Genomic DNA, 16,996 nt, shown 5'->3' with positions numbered 1-16,996 from the left:
ATTCCAGGGGCTGGCTGTATCATGAGACCTTTGGGAGACTCACTGTGACAAACTGCTGGGATGTTCAAGGTTCCAAGTAGAATTTATAAGGTTAATTTGCCAGAAGGGAAGGAAGACGAAGGGAAGACAATGATAACATCCTCAAGTATGGTGGAGAGAGGGTGAGCCCTGAGGATGTGCAGATCCTGGAAAGGCTAGCGTCCAAACAGGACGTGCCCGTGGACTGGGCAGGGTGGGGTAGGTGGAGAGGAGAGGTTGGGGGAATGGAAGAGGCTGAGCTGCTGGCGACAGTCCAGTCAGGTATGAAAGGAGTGTGGCAGAGGCAGCCAGCTGTTCAGCAAAGTGGTGTCCCCTCCATGGAGTGGATTTGGGAGGTGGCTGCCCAGCCAGGGTCTGTGTTGCCCAGCTCTCCTCGTTTCCAGGTGGGACCCCAGGACTAGTTCCCACCAATGCAGCACGAGAACTGATGTGCGTCCTCTCCATCTACTCTCTTTCCCTGTTTACTTGCTCAAAACAAGAACTGCAAGGTCTACAGGATGATAAGTCTACAACACGGAAAGAGCCCAAGTCTCTGAATCAGTATATGTGGAAGAATTGAAAAACATGGGCTTGAGTGGCCAGTCTACTTTGGAAGCCAGGGAAGATGAAGGGCTTGGTCAAGTTCAAGTTCAAGGGTGGGGCATGGATGGGGGGAGTGGTGGGCCAGCTCAGACTAGAAAGAGCTGGTGCTGGTGACGAGTATCGATTTATCCAAGTTTACGCAGCTGCATTAGCCAGCTAGGGGTGCCGTAACCAAGTTACATAGACTGGGTGGCTTAAACAATAGAGATGTACTCTTGTACAATTCTGGAGTCTAGAAGTCTACAGTCAAGGGGTTGACAGTGCTGGTGTCTTCTGAGGCCTCTCTCCTTGGCTGCTAGATGGCCACCTTCTCTCTGCGTCTTCACACGGCCTTCCCTCTGACATGTCTGTGCTCTGACTTCTTCTTCTCATAAGGAAACCAGTCATATTGGACTGGGGCCCACCCAAATAAGCTTATCTTTTATTTAATTTCTACTTTAAGGACTCTCTCCACACATACTCCCTTTCTGAGGTTGTGGGGTTAGTTCTTTAATATATGAATTTTCAGGGACCTAACTCAGCCCCAGCCCCAGGATGCAGACCTTTAGATTGTGGCCATCGTGAAAATGCAAATTGTTTTTCTTCCGTGAATTTTATACACATTTCAGAATAATTTATATACTCAACTCACATCTATCATCAACTCGTGTCGAAGGCTGAGCAGAGAGGGTCAGGCTGGTCGAGGCCTGTCAGGAGGTCAGCACTAGGGGGCAGCATAACAGGCAGGTGTTGCTGGGAAAAGGCGGATTGGGAAATCCTGTTTCCATCAGCTTTGGTATCAGCTGTTATGAACTCAGGGGAGTAGTGGAGAATCAGATGGGTTCTCCACTTGTCTTCTCTTTCTGTACACACTCGCGATAGCCTTTCCTCTATGGGCCAGTAGAAATGCCCATCGTAGATCCCCATAGAACGTGTTATTTTGGAAACGGCGTGCTTGGAAACACCCAATGATGCATGTAATTCTGTAAAGGTGTAGGTTCGAGGGAAGTCCAGCCCCCACACCTCCACATTTTATTATAATAAAGACAAGTTTTGTACAAAAGTACAGCAAGTGGCCAGGCCTCCGTTTTTGCTCTGACTTGGTCCCTGGAAACTATGCTATAAAGCAGATTATTGCAGGAGGCAGGTCAATCTTAAGGGATTGGAAGGTTACTTTCCTGTTTCAAAGGAATTATGGTCCAGGCTAAGGATATATAATTGATGTAAAACTACTACTTCCATAAACCTTTATCATCATACAAATAGTGAAATTATGTTCAAGGTCATAAAATACACTTGATCTTAGCCAAAAGGCCAAAAAGAGACAAGGTCATAAAACAGATATAAATGTACTATCTATATTGACTATCAAATAGGCACCGATGTGTCACAGAATATGATTATGTTATGTTGAAAATACAACTTTATCATAAATTTGATTCATTTCTAACATGCTAGCTGTACTAAATGTACAATTAACATTAAATTGGTTTGACTTACAATTCTGAGGTGCCTTTGCGGTGAGCTTTGGATGACCTGCTTCTCAAGACTTCTCAGTAACACTGTACGGGCAGGTGGAACCGACGAGTTTGGTTCTCCACGGAGGCACCTCACGTGGCTGACCGAAGAGACGTTATTCCTCATGGTCACTCTCAGAGTCCGAGTCATTGTTTTCACCCCAGCCTCTTTACGTACCCGAAGACGGACTCCACATGCATTGCGTGGCCTCTGGGACTGGCTGTCTGCTGAGTCCGTTCATCTCGTTCCTCTTCGACGCCTCTGTGACTGCAACATCAACTGTCATTCAAGAGTCATTTTAGCCTCACTCACTTCCTATTTCCGGAGCCTCCTCCCCACACTGCATCTTGCGAGGAGAGGGTGGAGAATGCAGGGGGTGAGGGGCAGGGTCCTCCTCGAGCCACAGAGCCTGGGGTTGGAAGGGCCCTCTCCCTGCCCCTTGGCAGACAGCCCGAGGGACCGGACTCTGGCCTGGCCAGGCTGACCCTCCAGGCCTGGGACTGGATTTCTAGGAGGTGATGCAAAGTTGCAGGGTCAGCTGGTAAACAGTGTCCCCTCGGCCTGGAATGTGCAGCAGCAGTGTGCCAGCAACCCTGTCCCAGAGCCATTGTCCCTGCTGCCCAGCCTTCCTGGGGTCCTGACCATCGTGCAAGCCCAGTTGTTCAGACATCCTGCGGAGCTGCCTGGATCCTTTTGCTTCAATTGACCGGCCGTCTCTGTGCCTTGCAGCTATCTCTCTCTCGTGCAGCGAGCACTGGAAGGCAGAGCCTGCAACGGGCAGTGGCAGACATTTGCAGGGGGCGTGGAGCAGGTGGATGACACTGAGATGCTGACAGTATTTGCAGGTATTTCCTTTGTACCCAGGACTGCCATTCTTGCCATGGTAACTTTGGGCATTTGAAGACCTCACTCCCCACTGCCTGGCCCACCCAAGACACCGAGGAACTGTGGAACGAGTGGGGGTGAATGAATGGCGAGACCCTGGGTTGGAAGACAACGAGGAAGGGCTCTTTAGGTTGGAATGCATGGAAAAACCAAATGCCTATCAAACTCCTCTTTTTAAAAGAAATAGTGTTATTATTTTGTTTAAAATATTTTATGTCTGTTGATTTTAGAGGGAGGGAGGGGGGGAGGGAGAGAGAGAGAAAGATTTGTTGTCCCACTTACTTATGCAGTCATTGGTGGGGTCTTGTACAATACGTGCCCCGACTGGGGATGAACCCACAACCTCGGTGTGTGGAGATGGCGCTCTACCTAACTGAGTTACCTGGCCAGGGCCCAGACTCCTTTTTAAATGTTATCGGTAAATTTCCTTTCTTCTCTTTAATTCAAGATCCTTTTTTCTACTGCCCTTATTTAGACAGAAAGGGAAATGAGAACAAATGTACCAAATCATTGTTTTGTATCTGATCATTAATTATAATTAAACATNGCAGTCATTGGTGGGTCTTGTACAATACGTGCCCCGACTGGGGATGAACCCACAACCTCGGTGTGTGGAGATGGCACTCTAACCAACTGAGTTACCTGGCCAGGGCCCAGACTCCTTTTTAAATGTTATCGGTAAATTTCCTTTCTTCTCTTTAATTCAAGATCCTTTTTTCTACTGCCCTTATTTAGACAGAAAGGGAAATGAGAACAAATGTACCAAATCATTGTTTTGTATCTGATCATTAATTATAATTAAACATAAAGACTGTAATTTAGCTTCAGAATTACTGTCATTATAGAAAACCAGGAAATGCATTTATACTAATAATTTTATTTCCACCCAAGTTTATTAATTTTAAATAACTGATGTACATTCATATGTTAACATTTAAACATTTTTTAATTTATTGATTTGGCGGGGGGAGGGAAGAGAGAGAGGAGGAGAGAAACACCAACTTGTTGTTCCACTTACTTATAAATTTATCAGTTGCTTCTTCTATGTGCCCTGACCAGGGATCAAAGCCACGACCTGCGTGTATTGGGGCTACGCTCTAACCAACTAAGCTACCTGGATAGGGCTTGTTAAATTTTTAAAAAACATATATCCAGTGAAAAGTTAACCATTCTCTCCAGCCTTGTACTGTTTTCTTCTTCCTGTGTTTCAGTCTCTAGATACAAGCACAACATAACCAGGCTTCTTATGCAATTGCCTACTTCATTTCTGCATAAACATATATTTAGCTATTTTTAAAAATATAAATGATAGCATACAATATTCATTATTCGTAATCTTGCTCTTTTTATTTAATGTACAATTTAGAGATTAGTCCATTTTACTGCATGGAGAGCAACTTCATTTTTTATGGGAATTATTTCATTGTCTACATCTGTGATAACTTAATTTTTACCGATACATAGTTAAGTTGTTTCCAATGATCATAGTTACAATTAACTTCATTTTATACATGTGCAAGTACAACTCTAGCATGAAGTTCTAGAAGGAGAATGGTTAGGTCAAAGGGTCTGTGCGTTCATAATTTTGACCCATAATTCCAAATTGCCTTTCTTGAAAGTCGTACCTTTTCTATACAGGTCTTCATGAATAATTCTCATTGGTGTGAATATTGATATGTTCTTATTCTTTCTCAGTACTGTTATTTAACTTTTCAAGTTACACTTTAAGGCCTTACAATGCACACGTCATGCTGTTGAAGATGTATTTAGAAAAGGCCTGCAATAATACATTCTCTAAACTGTAGGTGACAAGTACAGTTAGGATCTAAATGTGCAATTCACACATATTGGGAGCTTCAGGAGATCTAGGTTATTTAGCTCCACTCTCCCATTTATAGGTAAGAAACTAAGGGAAAGAAAAAACCTGGACCTTTGGTTGCAACTAACAAGAAGTCAGGCTCAACCTGGCTTGCACAAAGAAAAGGCATTGGCTCACTTTAAAGGAGGCCCAGGGTCAGTGCGGGCTTTCGGGCTGGCTGGTCCGGCCAGCTCGCCAGCATTTTCAGGGATCCAGGTGATTTTCCACCCAAGGGCGATTTCCAGTACCAATTCAGGGCTACTACTTCCTCCTTCTCCAGGCGAGAGAATAGGATGCTTCTGTAAGAGCCTCTCAGAAGAATGGACAAATCTTACTGGGAGTCCGCAACAATCCTCTTCTCATACCTCATTGGCCCTGACTGGGTCAAGTATCTCTCCTCAGCCAATCATTGGCCAGGGGACAACACACCCCCAGACCAATCAAGACTACCCCTGAAGGTCAGAGTCTAGTGAGGGGGGTGGGCTGTTGGTGAAGGACTGGTGCCCAAACAAAATGAGAAGCCCATGCCAGTTATAATGTCACGTAAATCAGTATCACAGAAGGGCTCTTCATTGTTTTTAGGTAGATAGTATGAAAAATAGAGTCGGTTGAAATCTGTATCAGTGAGGGTTCTCTGGAGAAATGGACCCCATGGGATATACAAATACACACATCAAAATCAGAAAATTGCTTTAAGAATTGGCTCTAACGTGGAGCCTGGGAGGTCTGGAGTGCGCAGTGCAGACCAGCACACTAGAGACACGGGTACGAGTTCATTTTGCAGTCTCAAGACAGGATTCCTTCCCAGGTACACTTCAGCGTCTGTTCTTCAGACCTTCCACCGACTGGAGGAGGCCCACCCACAGTCACCAGTAGTCCCGGTCACTCGAAATCAGCTGATTATACATCGTGGTCACATCTACAAAATACCTTCATGGCGGTGTCTAAACTAGTCTTTGATCAAGCCACTGAGCATCATTGCTTAACCAAGCTGACACATAAAATTAACTTTCCCTCAGTCTTTATTTTCCACTTTTATTTTCCTTAATGTTTCTGGCTTCCAGTCCCCTTGGAGCAAGTGGCTGGTGTGATTTCAGAAACACAAACCTTACCGTGAACATCTGGCCACTCCAGAAATCCCCCTGAATCATTTTTTATTCGACCCATAGGGCCCATAGAGATGTCCCCAGAAATAGACAGGACCTTGGCCCCGATTTCCAGGCAAGAACCCTGTCCCGTTTATGCTCCGATTCAGATGCAATCCGTAGTGTTACACTGTGGGGACCCACAGTAACACGCAGTCAGCCCATGACTCAGTGAGTGTGCCAATCCACAGGACCCAGACTCAGCACATTAAGGGAGAACATTAGGTTTAGAAACATTTAGTGAATTTCATCCGAGCCACCCTTGGCTGGTACACTGTTGACGGCAATGATGATGACGGCGATAATAATGATAACACACTCATTCGGCAGGCCTGGGAATAAATACAGTGCATTTGGGTGTGTGGCTTGACAAATATTCCGGAGCAAGTTATGGGATTTTAGCTCAAGCAATCTCTCGGATGATTTGAGAGCTATTTTGGTGTTAGTGTGTAATTATTAGACTATTTAAAAAGCGTTTTTCATCTGCTGCGATTCCTTTTTGAGGAGGGGATAATTTTAGCAGGCTGTAATTTGGGTTTCTACATGCTGTGATCGTTCTCGTTCATCTCAAAGTTTAAGAAAGTCTAGGCTCTTTTTACCCGAAAAGACACTTCAGTCCAGTGGCTAACCCAAAGTCATGGAATTAATTACACTTCAGAGGCAAAAACCATGTGCACACTCACACACACACCAGCCCTCCATTGATTCGAAGGGAGCTTGTGAGTGAAGGTTTCCTGATAGCTGTCAGTGTGTCATCCTGTCTTATCTCAAAACCTTCTTTCTAATTCACTGGGGACAAGTAACACAGAGTGACGCTGGGTGGGTATGTTCACTCAGGGGCGTGGAGAGAACAGAGGGACTTTGGGGAGTCGCCAAGTTAGTGCAATGGAGGAATTCTTGTCTGGTGCAGAGCCAGCCGGATGGGTTTCCTCCCTTCAGGTGTTTGAACAACTAGTCGTTAAGCCAAAGGTATCTGACAGGTCACTGCTCTCCTTCTCGGGTCCTGTCTTAAATCTGGACGTTTCTTTCTTCCCCCTTACTGGGCCTCCTTTGCACCACACCGGATGTGCCTGAGAAGGGACAGTGTCCTGATGTGTCAATGGGTTGTCACCCTATTTCAGGCTCGGGGAACTGGGAGACCTCGCTGCCAGGGCATTGAACCTGAACTGCATTCTCTCTGACAGAAGGTCTTCCAATAGCTTCCTGCGATCTGTGTGGAGATTATTGTCCTCATAATGCACCTTGCTGATGGGAAAGGAATTATGTATGACCATCTACCCTGGTTCGTTTAAAAAAGATAAAATATTGAAAGTTGGGCGTGGCTGTGACCCCATCTTCCAGGTGCCCCAGTTGTGGGGACGTTTCTTCCAGGCTTCAGGTGTGCAAGGCGCACCGCCCTCCAGCTGTAGCTGCAGGGCCGGGCGGCGCGGGCTGCAGGGAAGAGACCTCGGAGGGGACAGGCGCCCTCCCGTGGCCGAAAGAAAGACTGCCCACAGAGAGAGGCGCGCCCCGGAGCCCGGAGGCGATGTTTTGCCGCAAATATCCTTGCCCACAGAGGTAAACAAAACAAACCCAACCTTCAGCCTCTGCGGCTCTAACACCTTGACTTAGCTTTTCTCAGAGGGGAGAATGGTGGACGCTGCGGAAGGAAAGGAAGGGCTAAGGGTTTTTCCCATTTCAGCTTTTGCCCCCTTTTCCCCACTTGCCTCCCCCCAGCCCCCTGGCTGACCCAAACGTCCTCTGGACGCGCCCTCTCTCGCCCCGCTTGGCCCCCTTGTCTGCTGTAGGTCGGGTTTCGTTTTGCCTCCCAGGGAGATTCGTGGTTCATCTGTCTGCCTTCTCCGCAGGCTGTTTCCTAGAGCACGAGGGTCCCATCCTAGGTGTGGCTGCTTCCTGCGTAGCGTGTCCGGCACAGTCTGTGCTGAAAGCAGGCTCTTCGCCCCTGGGAGGGCGCAAAGGAACTTCGTCGTGGGAAGAGCCCGGGTGCAGTTTAGGATTCCCTCCTGAGCCAAGAGCGGCGGGCTGGTTTTAAATGCCTGTCCTGCCAACTCCCTGAACGGACTTAGACTTTACAGAATGTCCTAGTTCACGTGATGTCACTCAAAACACTCTTGTCTTTGAATCAACTGAGTGGATTAGATGCGATAGACAGTACCAATTAAAAAATAATCAAAACATGTGCATGTGTATTTCAGGTGCCTTAGAGAGTCAGGTGAGACTAATTTATTCATTCAGCAAACGTCTGTTTTCTGCGTGCTATGCAGCAGGAAGGTTTAGGAGCTGGAGGTCTGAGAGCAAGGTCCCAGCAGGTTCAGTGTCTGGTGAGGACCCTCTTCCAGGTTTATAGATGGCACCGTCTTGCTCTGACCTTGGAAGGTAGATACTAACTGTCTTATTTTTTTAAACAGGGAAGTATTCAGAAAGTACAGGTGACTTGCCCGAGGGGTCCAGACAGGGGATCACTGCTCTCACTCTGTATCTCTTGCCTCGTTGCTCAGCCCAGACGCCCTTCCACGAAGTCACTCTTTAGGGCTCATGCCATCTGGGTAAGTGAATGACCCCCACATTCTTGCCGGGGGGTCTTTGGTGAGTTGCAGTAGCCATTTTCAGCCATCGATTTTGGTCCCATCCCCGGTTGGCCAGTGACTTACAGAGCCGATGACATCGGGCAAGTACCTGTACCTGCGTCTCAGTTCCTTCATCCTGAAAATGAAGATGACAGTAAATGCCGGCTGCCTGGAGTGGTGTCGTGAAGATTAATGAGACGGTGCAAGGAAGCGCCCTGAGCTCCTGGGGTGGAAGACTTAGCAGAAGCACAAAGTCTAATTATAATTTCTCAACAGATTCGAGGGAGCCTCTGGGAAGCCGGTTCTTGCTTCTATATTTGGGGAGGATGCCTACGGGGGGCGGAGGCTCTTCTTGCTGCTGGCAGTCCCCACTCTCTCCTGCTTGCAGCTGGGCTTGAGGGCTCTGCTCCGACCCAGCAGGGTGTGGTCTACCCTCAGATCTCGTTGACAAGGTGAGCAGAGCCCCCCCAAAGCCCTGCCCCATCTCCCACACTCACAGGACGGAGCAAGTGCAACCCCCTTGGGACAGGCATCAGCTGGGGATCTATTACTTTTAGGGGACTTGGGAACAGTCTCTTATCTGAAGGCAGGGACGCGGTACAGACCAATAGGAATGTAAGAAGTCTGCAGGGACCTTCCAGGAAAAGCCCTCCGTATACCCCCATAAAGAGAAAAATCTGGAAGAGAACCCGTCCAAGTCACATTCTTGGCTTCCTGCCTTTAAACACAGTGTGAGATCTGGTTCTTGGAGCCAGAACCACCGGCTCGAAACCTGAAAATCACAGCGATGTTGGCCCTGATACCACTGATGAGTCACCAAGGCAACATGGGAGCTCTTGTTTATGAAAAAAAAAAAAAAAGAACTTTGCTTAGGCCACTGTTAGTGCACTTTTGTGTCACTCAGAGAGACACTCCTGATACATGGCTACGTCCACTGTAGCCTGGGGGCAGGTGCAGGCTGCAGTTGGGCATCTCTGACCTGGAATGATCCTGGCGAGGTTTTGGGACACTGGATTTTATGCAGAAAATCTGTGGCTTTGCTCATTTGCTGCCCTCCTTTGACTTCTTTCAGGTCACTCCCCTAGCTGCGCATCGAAGGATCTGTCCTGAATGGAGCGATAAACCCAGGGCGCACGCCAGCTCCCAGCAGTGGGGAGCTGAGCCTGGACTCCCTGCTTCCCATTTCTCAGCTTCCTTGGCCAGGCCGGAGCCCCCAGGGCCACCCAGGCCGTGCCCGCCAAAGCTCTTTCCACCCCGACTCACCAAAACCTGCCCCGACTGTCGTGCCCGATCAGTGCCGCAATGGATAAAAATGGCTTGACGAAGAGCATTCATCTCCTTGTGCCTAGTCGTGTTTCCAGAGTTGGTCTGGGGAGGGGGGAAATGCTGAGAAGTTTGCGACTCTTTCTGGGACCCACGGTGGGCAGGCAGCTCCTTGGCCATCTTTGTGACCGGGTCCCTCCTGAAATGAGCGCAGGAGAAACGTGCATGGTCTAGCACTCAGCCGACTTCCTCTGGCTTCAGATTTCCTGCGATTAGGGGATCCAGAATTCGTCACGGCCTTCACATTTAAAATTAGTGGTGGAAAGGAAAGAAGAGGATGAACTGCTTGTCTCAGGAAGCCACAGAACTCGAAAAGCAATACAGATTTCCTAGCCACCTTTGGGAAGTGGGATGCCTTCCCAAGACTAGTGGAGAGCCAGCAGATACTTTGAGATGCTGAAAGGAAAGAGACTGGCTGAGCTAATTAAGACTTCCCCCAAATACCACAGACTGGGAAGATGAAGGGTGAAAGGGTTGCTTTCCAGGACCACTTGTTTGCCCCAAATGGTGATGTTGCCTGGAGAACCCCATCGGCCTCTAGTGGTTTGGGAGAAAACCTTATATCACCTTTCTCCGTGGGAGACTGAAGTCTGTGCTTCAGTACAGTGGGTCTGAGTCCTCCCAAGGTTGCAATGGGCTCGTGCTCAGGTCCTTAGGGCTCCTTCCCAGCCAAAATGAGAAACGGGCTTTGCCTTACACTTGGAAGGAAAATCAGGTATACACGGGAGCCAATAGGTACCACACCTGTAGGCCAAGTCATGGAGGCAAGTAACAAATGCATAAACAGAAATTCCGTTGAGCGACGGGGTACCGGTACATAGTCATCGATGATGTGGGGGTATGTATGCGGCATCTTGCTTTTTCAGATTAACTTTGCCTTTTGCCTCTTAAATCTTAAGATTCTTGCTCTGCCCTCAGTGATTAATGATGTTGGGTTAGTTCAAACACTCCAAGCCTGCCTCTGCTGATTGGCCTGCTCCTTTGCTTGCCCTGCTGCAATCACGGATGGGAATGGCATTAAGGGACCATGGAATGGTGGGCACTCATCTGTGGATGGACTGCTTTAGAGTGGCTACCAGAGGGGCCCGGTTCATTGTTTAGTAATGGGCTGTGAAGGGAGCCAGCACTAACAGACTTAGTAATTCAGTTGTCCTAAAATCACTGCTTAGTGTGAGATGAGAGGTACAGGAAGAACAGGAGGCATGGCCACTGTTTGTTCTGGAGTTTTCTTAGCAGGTGTCTTAGAGGCCTCGCTGTGGACCAGGCCCAGGGCTAGGTCTGAGAAGGTGCTGGGAGAGGGATTAAAAGACAAGCAAGACATTGCTTCTGATTTTGATGGGGTTTATTTGGTGAAAGAAGAAGTTAGATTCATACTCTCTTTTACTCAATTCATTTCATTTATTTTTTTAAAATATTTTTTATTTATTTATCTTTTAGAGGGAAAGGAGAGAGGGAGAGAAATACCAACGTATTGTTGCCTCTCTTGCATCCCCTGCTGGGAACTGGCCTGCAACCCAGTCATGTGCCCTGACTGGGAATCGAACTTCGATCCTCTGGTTCACAGGCCCAAGCTCAATCCACTGAGCCACACCAGCCAGGGCTACTCAACTCATTTTAGACCTAAATGGGAAGGTTTAAAATGCAGGGATGTGCAGGACCAGTGTGGACAGACTCACTGGGTGAAGACTCATTGTCAAAGTGCCGAGCGTGCAGAGGAATGGTAGTTCAAAGTCATCAGGTCCATTTCCTGGTGCTGCTGTCACTGAGTGCCTCGGGTGGTGTGGCAAAGAACTTCAGGAATGTATTCTTACAGAGTTCTGGAGGCCAGGAGTCCCACAGCAAGGTACCAGCAGGGTTGCTTCCATCTTGGGGGTTCAGAGGGAGTGTCCATTCATGCTTGTCTCTGGTGGTTGTCAGCTTCCTTCGTGTTTCATGTGTTATAGCCACGTGACTCCAATCCGTGCACGTGCCCATGTGGCCGTGTTTCCTGTGTGTCTGTCTGTCTTGGGTACAGTGCTATTTTATGTCTCTTATCTCAGAATTGTATGCTGTTAATTTGGTGGAGCAATGGAAGAAAGTGAATGGAAATGATCAGTGAAATGCCTTCTTGCTCATGGGGAAAAAAAACCAACCAGGGAACATGCATTTTTGATGAGGCATCGGTAGGCATCGCTCTCTTCATGCCAGCTAGTCAGTCTCCATAACAGAAGTTAATTTTTGTCGTGGTATTAGGCTAAATTATAGCACCATAATAAGTAAATCCAAACTCTCATGGGCTTTAACACAACGGAAGTTGGTGTCTCTGTTGTACGTCAGCTGTCCCCTCTCTCTCAGACGACAAGCCAGCAGGAGGGCCTACTCAAAAGTCACTGAGGCACGGAAGCTCCACCTTGACACCAACTTTCAAGATCGCTGCAGCAGGGGCGGAAGGCACGGCAGATTCTGCATTGGCTCTCAAGGTTCCTGCTTGTGTTTTACTGTCCTGGGCAGCCACATGGCCGGGTCTAAGTATAGTGGGGCGGAGTAGAGCAGTCCTACTGTGTGCCTGTCCTACTGTGCACCCAGAACTGGCGAATTTGTGAACAGCTGGAGTGTCTACCACATTGAGACGCGGATTTCCTCGGCTCCAGAGTTGCTGCACACGGACTGCACCGGTCTTTTCAGTTTGGAGAGGGGGAGTTCTGCCCTGCGGAAGGGGACTCAAGCCAAACTGAATACGATGCCAAGTCTTAGAACACAGCCGTGTGTGATCATCCCATTTACAAGCCAAGACTTAGAGAGAAAAGAATGTATGGTCCTCCCTTGAATAATGTAGGTTCCCAAGTGTGCTGGTATTCAATAATTTAGGTTCCCAAGTGTGCTGGTTAATATAAAGGATGTAAAAATTACCTATGTACCTCAGTGTGCTGTGTATCTGTAGTTTATTCGTTTAGGTCTTGTTGGAAAACCGTGCCAAGGGCGGCTAAGTGATGACCTTCATTTCGATGGTCGCGTTTCTCCTGTACTGGTGTTTTTGGGTCCCGTGCATCTTTGGCTGGAAGGAGCCTACAGAGACTTCCGTGCTGGGAGTTTCTATTTCTGCAACCTCAAGTGCTTTTCGTTTTTTTCTCTTTGAGAGAAAATGGGAGGGTCTCATCATTTCTTTTCCTTTATAGGAGAGTGTTTAATCAGGAGGGACACAAACCAGTGACAGCGATGCTAAAGGATGATCAACTTATATTTTAATGGAACTTTGAGATTTACCAATGAACTTGACAGTGAAGGTGGCACTGAGATGAAAAGGGAGGAAGAAGCCCCAGCCTTCCATTTCAAGAACCAAACACCTCTTCTTCTTTTCTTCAGAATAAAGGGACCGCACTCCAGCGATCTCTGCTTGTGCTATTGTATGCGTGCATCTGTAACAAAAGAGCAACTTTGAATAATGAACAATCTACCTCCACAGTAGGAAGCTCCGCCACGGAGAGCCCTCGAGAACGGGGTACTTAATAATTAGAAAGATGAGCAGGAATTGACCTTCCAAGTTGGATATATGATTATTCACTGTACTGCTCACTGTCGCAGTGGGTGCCGTCACAGAGACTGTGACTAAATGCCTCATAAAGACTTCTCTGCCAAGTCCCATGAATAATGGGTTGGCCCAGCATGCCCATGGTGTGCTTGGCATATGCTTAGGTCCGTGTGGAAGTCTGCGTGTGGTGAGTGGCCTGGAGTTTACAGAGAATTTGTACCCAGTTCCCAGGGAGGGACACATTGCAAACCTGGCAGCCTGCCATTGTCCTCAGGAAATAGCCTCTTGATCCCTTGAGAGGAGATTAACCTGGGTTCTGTAAGAAACCCTGGTAATGACGTCCTATCCAATGACCCCTAGTTCCACAAAATCTTTATGTATATAGTGAAATTGTGATTTCTGGAAAGAGTGTTAGACTGGGACTTTGCAAGCATGGTCACTCATTGTTTCTCAGGTGGGTCACGTCGGCTGTCCCTCCCTGCTTTCACTGTCCTCTGTAAAGGCCAGCCTTCAATCCTCTGGGGCTTAAGGTGTAGGGGGAATATGAGTGATCAGTCATTCAGACTGTGTGCAGAGCCCTTTATATAATTCACAGGGAAGCCAATGGCATCCACATCACACGCAGCTTGGCATCCTTTTCTGGTTTTAGGTCTGTGCTTTGCTTGTGTTTCAATGTGCATGAAATGACTTGTGTGGAGGCGCTTGGCACAGTGTCTGCGTGCAGTAGGTGCTCAATAGTTGGCAGTTTCTCCCCCCTTCCCTGCTCTGCAGCTCTGCAGCGGTGAGATCAGTCTGGAGCATGCCCATGCGGCCCTGAGTCCCGTCTTGGATGTAACTAATATTCATCCTCAGGTAATGCCCCTCATTTCAGAATCCCCTCATTTGAGAATCCCAATAGTCAAAGTCCCAGAAGTCACTGGCAAATATAAAAATGTGGTGCTGCAGAAGCCAATCCTGGAGGTAAATGCCAGGTCTGAGGGTTAGTGCCCCTCAGTGGGCCAGTGAGGAACAGCAATTAGGATGAGTGAATGTCACTGCGCATGGGCCTGGCAGGGAAACACGCAGAATTGCATCAGGTTCCTGGGGCAGCCAGGCAATGTCAAGTGCAAGAGACAGAAGGAAGCCGTGCAGCCTGCACTATGAAGGTTAACTCTTCCACTTTACAGGGCAGCATTGCACCTGCAGAAAGGGGAACTCACTGGCAAGCGCAAACCTTTCTCCATTCTCTGTACCCTCTCCTCACTGCCCACATCAGCAGGGTCATGCGAATGGATGTGCCTCTGCTCAGGCATCTGCCGATTTTTTTTAAAGATTTTATTTATTTATTTATCTTTAGAGGGGAAAGAGAGAGGGAGAGAAACATCAATGTATGGTTGCCTTTTGTGCATCCCCTGCTGGGAGTTGGCCTGCAGGGAACTGGCCTGCAACCCAGGCATGTGCCCTGACTGGGAATCGAACCGCGATCCTCTGGTATGCAGGCCCGCACTCAATCCACTGAGCTACATCAGCCAGGTCAGCCATCTGCTGATTTGTTTCTCCCTGCCACCTGCCTGCAGCTGCGGGAACTGCCCCCCGGGCTGCCAGGGCAGCTGGAGGGGACTGTTGCTGCCCAGGACCTGCCAGCCTCGTGAGGCATCTGTGGGGGCCTCCACATATGCAAACACATGAAAGGGCTGAGTTGAAAGAAAAAGACAGTCCCCCAAAATGAACACCCTAACTAATTAATTAGTGTGTGTGTGTGTGTGTGTTTTAGATCCAGCCAAACTGATGGGCACATGAGGAATTCATACCTTGTTATTTTTTATGTAAAATGGGTCTTCTAAAACGTGCTATGGAAGGCTTGTTTCTAAAGGCTGCCATAGCAAGTTACCACAAGCTGGGCAGTTGACAACGTCAGAAATTCATTCTCTCCCAATGCTGGGTGTCTGAAATCAAGGCGTGGGCAGGCTCCTTGTGGAGGGAGGGTTGCCAGATCCCCTGATGCTCCTGGGCTTCAAGATGCGTCACTCTGGGCTCGGCCTCAGTGTATGCGGAGTTCTCCTTTCCATGTCTGTTTTTGTGTCCAAATTTCCCTTTTCTTACCAAGACACCAGTCATTGTGTTAGGGCACACCCTCACCCAGTATGACCTCATCTCAACTTGACTGCATCTACAAAGACCCTCTAAGGTCATGTTCACAGGTACTGGGGGCTGGGACTTGAGGATATCTTTTAGGCAGATAGAGTTTAACTCACAACAAGGCTCAAAGGTGATGCAGTGAAAAGAAGAATAGCATTTTTCAATAAAGATGCTAGAACCATTAGAAGTCCATGCGCCAGTAAGAGAAGAGCCTCAATTCACACCTGATAATCCACAAAAATAAACCCAACGTGGATTGTAGGTCTGACTGTAGAACCTAAAATTATAAAGGTTTTAGAAGGAAACATGGAAGAAAATCTTTGTGACCTTGAGTTGGCAAAGATTTCTTACAAACGACACCAACAACACAGTCTCTGAGAGAACAAGTTGATGAATTGGATTTCATCCACATAAAAAACTCTTGCCCTTCAGAGGCATTGTTAAAAGAATAAGAAGCCATAGACTGGGGGAAAAAATCTTTGCAAAGCATATACCTGATAAAGGACTTGTATATAGAAATAAAAACTTGATTAAAAATGGAGAAATACACCTGGATCCTCCACCAAATAAGATATATGGATAGCATATAAGTACATAAAAAGATGCTTAATGTCATTAATCACTAGGGTATTACAAACTAAAACCACAGTGAGACATGACAACTCTCCAATTGTCTTATTGTAATGACTGAAATGAAAAACTGACCATACCGGGTGAGGAAATGGAACTCCTATACACTACTGGTGGGGATGTAAAATCATAAAAAGATTTGGGGAAACAATTTAGTGGTTTAGGGAAAAAAAACCATATACCTACCAGATGATTCTAGCTATTCCACTCCTAAGTATTTACCCAAGAGGAAAGAAAACATGTGTCTGTACAAAGACTCACACACAGATGCTATTAGCGGCTTTACTCGAGACAGCCAAAAGCTGTAAACAACCCAAATGTCCATCAACACAGGAATTGCTGTCACCTGAATTGTGTCTCTGCCAAATTCGTGTGTTGAAGTCCTAACCTTTAATTGGAGTAAGAGAGTAATTAAGGTTAAGTGAGGTCGTAAGGTTGGGGCCCTGGTAGGATTAGTGGCTTTATAAGAGGAGACAGCAGAGAACTCACACTCTCCACCAAATGAAGACGCACCTGCAAACCAGGAAGAGAGTCCTCATGAGAACCTGACCCTGCTGGCATCCTGATCTTGAACTTTCAGCTCTGGAGCTGTGAGAAAATAAATTTCTGTGGTTTAAGCCACCCAGTGTATGGTATTTTGTCACGGCAGCCTGAGCAGACCAAACAGTGAATAAATAAACCAATAGTCTGTGCATATAATAGAATACTACTGTTCAACAAAGAGCAATGAACTATTGATATACACAATGACGTGAATGAATCTCAAAATAATGCTGAGTGAAAGAAGCCAGATAAGCCCCACCTCCACAAAAAAGTTTACTCTGTATGATTCCATTGATATAAA

Source organism: Sturnira hondurensis, unplaced genomic scaffold (assembly GCF_014824575.4).
Source record: "Sturnira hondurensis isolate 20B ecotype Veracruz unplaced genomic scaffold, ASM1482457v3 Scaffold0001872, whole genome shotgun sequence".
Taxonomy (NCBI): domain Eukaryota; kingdom Metazoa; phylum Chordata; class Mammalia; order Chiroptera; family Phyllostomidae; genus Sturnira; species Sturnira hondurensis.
This window is presented reverse-complemented; position numbering follows the sequence as displayed.